This window comes from Enhydra lutris, unplaced genomic scaffold (assembly GCF_002288905.1).
Source record: "Enhydra lutris kenyoni isolate GAN:26980312 unplaced genomic scaffold, ASM228890v2 scaffoldscaffold20, whole genome shotgun sequence".
NCBI classification, from domain to species: Eukaryota; Metazoa; Chordata; class Mammalia; order Carnivora; family Mustelidae; genus Enhydra; species Enhydra lutris.
Genome location: NW_019154104.1, coordinates 18,220,843 through 18,228,764, shown reverse-complemented (window position 1 = coordinate 18,228,764; position 7,922 = coordinate 18,220,843).

Here is a 7,922-nt window from a genome sequence, read left to right as displayed (position 1 = left end):
TGTGATCTCTGTCAAATAAATAAAATCTTTAAAAAAAACACAATGTATGTAAACATATATATTAATATCCCAAATATGCTTAAGTGGATTATGTTTCAAAACTAGATAGATGTATAAAGATCATGGAATTAGATGTCAAGAACTTTGATTCAGATCAGCCTTGCAATTTTTAAATTTTCATTAAAGGGAAGTTACTAAATATTTTCATGCAAAAAACTCACAGCCCTGCAAACATGTTAAATGGTCTCCCCTTAACTATCAAAATGGAGTTACAAAAAGAAACATTTTTCACTGAATAACACTGAAAAGTTGTCCAGACAGGTTTCTCTGTTCCGCGACATCATTCTGTCATGCCCATTTGACTGCTTTGTTGAAGTAAGAAAATGAACCAGAGTGAGGGGACATGGTTTTTACAGGTTTATAGGAGTTAAATATACTTTCAGAAAAGAGTTAGGGACCATTTTTCTTAGAAGAATTTGGCTTCTTGCATATATGACTTCAGTTCTTTACAGTCAAATTCCTTAAAATAGCGTTTTATTAAAACTCTTCTACACTTACTTGCAAGCAGAAATTCTCCCCCATAGACGGACCCTTAACTTGGGTTGCATTTAGCATCTGAGCGTTCAACCAAGTGCCCATATGTTTCGCTAGACATGAAGAAGGGTTTCGGGGAGGCCTGAGTTCTCGCGGTACTGCTGTGGTCAGCCAGCTCGCTCCCTTCTCCCCTGGGGCTGGCTTCAGAGTGCCTCCGGGGCTGCCTCCGCTCTGAACGAGCCCCTTGCAGCTGTGCCCGGCGCCTCTGTGTCACCAGGCAGGGTTTCAGGAAATGGATCTGATGCTCTTATGCCTGTGTTGTTCATTCCTACATACTGGAGCTGTGCCCCGGGAAGGTGAGGGGCCAGCAGCTTGGCCCTCACGCCCCAGCTGTCCCTTTCTCCTAATGTCACTCAGGATATAAATAAAGTGATTCATTCACTCTCTTATCAAACCAGAACTTTGCCAGAAGTTACCATCAGGGCCACTCTAACCCATTGGAATGGCCTTAGGGGCCCATCTACAAGGCACAATGTACAAAAGCCTTTGCATTTAAGTCATTTTAAAAATTAAGTTTTTAATTTTATTTCTCCTGTTCACTTCAGACCTGGGAGGGAGAAAAATAATTGCAGTGACACATTTGTGTTGTTTGAGGTCTGGGCCTTCTTTAGTGGCGTGGAAGTCACGATGCATCCTCTGTTTTTTTCTCATTTGGAAAAGCCGTGAGTCAGATGACCTCATTGAAAATGTGCTTCCTTTTCCTCCACGCAGCCGATGAGTGGTAGGAGCGCTGGTCTGGAGCACAGATTACGGCTTTTCACACGAGGCTGTGGTGTTTGCGGAAGCCAAGTTTGCATTGTTAGTTGGCAATCCTTGGCTGCCCATAGGACAAACTGCTGTTGACCGTTGTTCCCATCATTGACCCAGTATTTTCCAAGCAGCCCCAGTATAAACAAGTACGTGGCAAAATGCTAGGAGCTGGCTCAGGTCATGCGAAGATGTGTAAGATGCTGTCTCTGCACTTAAAAGAGTGTATCCACAGGACAGAAGCAAGACAGAGCCCCCCACCCCCCAAGAAAGGTGTAAGAAACAGTGATTTGGGTGGTTTGGGAAAGTCTGTCAACCACCCCTTCAGGGGACGTACTGCTCAAAGTGAGCACGAGCGTGATCTGTTCCCTTAGCAGTTCTGCATGCCTGGCTGCTTTTCCTCACTCCCCCTGGCACATGTTGGCCATAGTGTTTAAAGTATTTTATTTGCTGTGTTACAGTAATACAACCCGGTTGCTTACTGTGATACTACTGGAAGAATAGTAGGCTGGAGGACAGATTGGGTTTGTTGGACTCCAATAGTGGCCAAACCAGTACAGTGTCTTTTATAAGGGCTTCAAGGTTTTTAAGGGTAATTCTGATAATAATTTATGTCTATGGGCTGGTTGACTTTAAAACTAACCTAAGAAGATGCAACCTCATTTATTTGTTAAGCACCAAGTGAGTGTATAGATAGTACGAACCATAGGCATTTCAAAAAAAGAGAGAGAGAGAGAGAATTTCCAGGTCAGGACATCAAAGCAAAGAAGAAGATGGACAACTTCAATGACTGGTTTTTCAAAATCCTACCAAGAAAGAGCCAAGCTGTGATCATGGCCACGGAGGCAGTGAGGGGGGAAACACAGTAGCATTGTTGTCCTGTGCATTGTTCCTGCCCTGGGGTTATCAGCAGGCAGGAGTGGAGATCCAAGCAGCTCTGGACCAGGATTATGGCAGGTATCATGGACAACAGGCGGAGCATCTAATTGGAGACCCTTCACATGAAGATAGGACCCCAAAGGGCTGTATTCCCCATGTAAAGGTCAACCAGAAATAAACCTTCCCCTCCCACTTTACCTCTTCTCCCTCAGGCATTGAAAGAAAATTGCCAATCTGGAGCCTGGGTGCTGAGTGAGATGGAGTAGGGGACTGTCCCCTGATGACTTATAACCACAAACTAGCCCTTGTGTAAGGTTGGGCATGAATTCATATTCCCTAGGTACCCTGAAAAACTTCAAATGGAGAATTTAATCTAAGGTGATCCAAAGCTAATAGTGACCCCAGGCACATATACTTTGCAAATGCATATTTTTTCTGGAAGAATCTTCCTTCAACTCAAATCTCAAATAATTCTTACAGCTAAAGGTCTAAGAACTGTGAGATCACAGTTTAAAACCACAAAACAAATAAGGAATCATTTCACCATAAGCAAAAGTCAGCAAAGTAGCAGATAACAACAATATTAGACCCACAAAGACTAAGATACTGAAATTACCAGACAATGAAAAATAAATTTTCTCATGTGTTTAGATAAATTGAGGAAGTAAAAGTATGAGTAAAATGAAAAGATTAAAATTATGACTAAGCAGATTTGAAAAAGAACTGTGTAGTACTTTAGAATTGCAAAGATACAGTAATTACAGTTTTCAAATCCATGAGTGGGCTTAACTGCAGGTTAGAGGTTAAAGATATTTAATGAGCTCAGAGATATATTTAAAGAAATTACATGAACTGCGGGACAGAAAGAAAAAGTGATGAAAAGCCAAATGAGAGGACCTGATAGATATTTAGACAATTGGAGTTCTAGAAAGAAACATTTAAAAAGAGACAGTGACAATGTTTGAAGGGATAATGGCTAAAAATATTCCAAAAACTAATGGAAGATACAACTGGCTATAGTGACTCATAAGAAATCCACATCTAGACATACCATACTTTGGACTACTAAAGACAAAAGATGTTAAATTTAAGCCCCTCACGGCCAAGGAAGGCTTTCCAAAGGAATGCCAGCTTGACAACAGTGTGCCCTTCGACAGCAGTAGTAGAGCCGAACTACAGTGTGATGTTGCCATTGGTGAGAAAAAATAAGTACCCCTCCAGAAATGTATTTTAAGCAAAAATATCTTTCATGAATGAGGATGAAATAAAGACATTTTCCAACATGTAAAACCCAGACAAATTTGGCATCGGTAAACCTTCACAGAAGGAAAGATTCTAAAGAATAGACTTCAAACAGAGGAAGATGATACCAGAGAAAGGTCTGAGATGCCAAAACTGACTTATGAGCAAAGAATGTAGAAAAACCTGAGCAAATAAAAGCATAATAATCAATAAAGTAATCATGTTCTTGGGAAGTTCAAAAAGGAAGGGGATGAAAATATCCAACACCAGTATTGTGTTAAGCAAGACAGAAGGTATGATCAGAGTTAAGTAGTCTAACTTTACCTTGTAAAGCAAAAAGGTAAAGATGATGATTCATTTCAGCTTTCCGTAATCAGTATATACAAATGCAAAAATAAATAGAGTAACTACTAAAAGAATAGAAATTATAAAACTTGAAAGAGGAAAAGGAAACACATGAGTATGGATGAATAGAAAGCACAACTTAAGATGGGGCGTGGGTGGCTCAGTTGGTTAAACACCCAACCTTCGATTTCAGCGCAGGTCATAATCTCAGGAGTTCTGAGATCGAGCCCCACATTGGACTCCACGCTCAGCAGGGAGTTGCTTGAAGATTCTCTCCCTCTGCCACTCTAATATAAATAAATCTTTAAAGAAGAACCCAACTGAAGACAGTAGAAATAAATAAAAGTATTTGTAATTACAAAAATGTGAGTGGACTTAACGTTCCAGTTAAAGTGAAAGATTGATTCACTCAGCAAATACTTACTGAGCAGCTACACTAGGCATATAGCACAGAGCAGTGAATAAAACAGCCCCAAAACCTTAACTGGAGATACAGACGACAAACCACCTAAGAAACACAGATAGTATGTTACATAATGGTGAGTGTTCTAGAGAAAAAATAAAACTATACAAGATAGAGAATGGGGAGAGTGACTAAACTTAAAAAATAATAAAATAAAACAGTTTGCAAGTTGTATATGTTTTAACAATGGTGCAATTGCTTTGGAAACAAGGTTAGCAGTTTCTTAAACCTTTAAGCTTAGGGTTACCATATGACCCAGCAGAAATAAAAACATATGACAAAACCTTGTACATGATTGTTTATAGCAGCATGACTGCTAATATCCTGGAGGCAGAAACAACCCCAATGGCCATCAAGGGATGAATGAATAAATAACATACACACACAATGGAGTATTATTCAGCCATAAAAAGGCAGACAGAACCGCTCCATGCTATAACACAGATGACCGTTAAAAACATTATGCCAAGTGAAAGAAGCCAGACACAAAAGATCACATATTGCATGAATCCACTCATATGAAATGTCTAGAAGAGGCAAACCTACAGGACAGAAAACAGATTAGTGGTTGCCTAGGGCCAGAGGACAAGATGAGCAAGGGCAATGGCTAGTAGGTGTAGGTTTCATCTCCTTGCAATGAAAATGTTCTAGAATTGATTGTGGTGATGGAGGCATAACTCTGAATATACTATAAGCCACTGGATTATACTCATTAAATGGGTGCATTGTATGCTGTGTGGCTTATATCTCAATAGAGCTGTTTTATTTTTTTAAATCAATAAACAGTAACCTCAATAAGAAAATAACCAAAAGGCATGTCCAGGCATTTCATGGAAGAAAAAAACATGTATGCACAATAGATACTTGGACAGAGGCCCAACCTCATTCCTAATTGGGACAATGCTCATTAAAACCACAGTAGTGGTACACATTGTGTGCCCACTGGACTAGCAAATATTTTACACTCAGGCAATCCCCCTTCTCCACATGTAGGGGAGGTAGAGAAGCTGCCCTGGGGGTTAGAAGGGGGAATTGGTACAAACAACTTTGGAATGTAATAGGGCATTATTTTTAGAGGACTGAAGATGGAAGCATCCAGGACCCAGCAGTTACACTCCTAAGTATATAACTGAAGAAGTTTTCCCAGCTGTGTGTTGAGATCACGTATAATAATAGTTACGGCAGCAATGTCAGACTGAACCACAAAATTGTGAAAACAACACAATTTTTATGGTTAGGAGTATATGTAATAAATAAACCTGTTTTTAAAAACCAAACAAGGGAGAGATAAACACAGAATTCAGGAGAGTGGAAACGGGAAGGCAGTGGGAGGGCCTCACAGGGGATGCACGGTGAGAGTAATGTCCTTGTAAACTGGGTGGTAGGATGTAGGTGTGTATGATCAGGATGGGAACAGCGGTCCAAGGCAGAGTGCTTTCCAACAACCCAGCATTCAGCAAAGACTTACACAACTCAGAAGCGTACATGGAACAGTTTTTCCCTGTAATTCAACACTGAACGCTAACAATGCTGACCTTACAGTTCTAGAAAAGCTTAACATATTCAGCATTTTATATTTAAGAAGCAAAAGGGATAAAATGTTCTTATCCAGATAAAAAGCAAAAGGAAGGGAGGAACTAAGAAAAGCCCAGAAAAAAGCAGCAGAACAGGAATGTGTTAGGTTTCCAACCAAGTGGTTAAAACGAAAAGTCTTCAAGTTCAAGGTGAACATTTATTTGGCCACAACTTTTTTAGTCTTCAGTAGTGTTAACTAAACCAGACGTTGCTGTAAATAAAACCCCACACTCTTCATTTTGGTCACTTAGCAGCTGGTTCTCTCTTTTTCAGATCCCGCTCACACTAAAAGATGAGCCGCGACTGCCCAGAAGAAGAACCTATTTGCTACTCCCGCACCTGCAGGGGCGTGACCGAGGCTGAAGCATCCACCTGCGCTGTGAGGGGTCCATGGTACTTTTTTTCTTTTCTTTTCTTTCTTTTTTTCTTTTGTTCTTTCTTTTTTTTTTTTCTTTTTTTGCTGCCTCAGTCCCCAGAGCCTTCAAGCAACAGTGGCAGTAGATTGTTGCCAATCAGCCAATCCAGACTTTTACTGAGATGACGGGAAAACACGTCAGCTGGGTTTTGACTGAACTTGGCAGTGGGGACATTCAGCTGATACGTTCTATACCCCATCAGAGCACACATGTATCTTCTATCCCTTTTAGCCTCCTCCACAAATCTGCTTAGGCCTTCTCTGTCCCTCCCCTGCTACCACACAGAGATGATATAAAAGAGGCTCTTTGGCTATTTGCATTTTGCTTCCTCTTCTTTTCCAGATTGCAGAATTAAGCTTTACTTCCTACAAGCCTAAAATCCCAACAACATTATCTACCAAAGTTGTTCTTCCCTTTTCCAAGGGTTCGGGGGAAGGGGGAAGCACGCATCACAAGTTTCCCAGAGAGTGGAGGAAAGTCAGTGTGCTGCTGACCACATGAGCCATGGCGAAGGCACCCTTTGGAATTACTGATTTCTAAAATTAATAAAGTAATTCTATTTTTATTTTCTTTTTTCCATGTACTAATTTCCCAACAATGAGTACTCACAAACAAGCCTGAAGTGGGACCAACTTCTCATTTCCTTTCATTGCTGGGCAGTTTTTTAAACTTCACTTTAGAAATGTGAACTACAAAGAGATGTTTTATTCTTCCATTTGGTTTCAGCAGATGGTGGGTCCAGGCTGTTCCCCACGAGCAGCTCCTGAACCTGGGAAGCTCGTATGTGCACATGTCTCCATCATCAGCCCGCAGCGGACAGGTCCTCTAGGGGTCCTCGTCAGAATGAGGCGGCACAGCCCCCCCCCCCACCGATGCCGTTCCACTTGACCTCTGCTCCCTCTCCTCCCCTTTCCCTGGTCCCCTCTCTGGCTTCTACTGAAGAAAAAGTTTGAAGGGCTGACAGCTACCCTGGGGAGTTTCTGGGGGAGGATCCAGAGTCTGGGTTTTTCTACAGCAAGGTACTCTAGACTGAGCATTGAAACCCACAAGGAGAATTGATGCCCAACAAGGCAGAGAGAAAAGGGACTTTATTGACCTCTCAGTGAGTGCAAACAGGTTTGAGCACAGGGAAGCATTTTGTTTGCTTGTGAGGAATGAAGACTGTCACTTGAGGGAGGGGAGAGAATGTATTCCTGATGTGCCTGGGACTTCTGGTTAGTAGTCTGAGGACCATCTGAACTGTTGGCCAACTTGGTTGTGAACTGGGTAGGAGACAATTCCTTCCTGACTCCCCGGTGATGTGTAGAACTGGGAAATAAGGTACATGGGAGACTCCATGTATGGATCGTGTGAGAAAGGATAAGAGGGCATGAGGCCAGGACAAGAACTCGGAGACCAGCTAGACTGTGTGGAATTGCCCTAGGTAGCTGTTAGAATCGGGTCCTCAGGCTCATTTCTTACTGCACACCCCATGTGCTTATCAGCTGTTAAGACCAGACTCCAGATCTCTCTTTCATTTAAGCAAGTACTTTTCGTGTCATTTTTACTGGTACCGGACTTCTCTTGGTAATAAACGAGACCGATCATATGATTCCACCCTCCAAAAATGGTGTCATTTCCAGTGTCCCTCCTTCCCCTCCCCCGAAATAAGTGTGTATCTT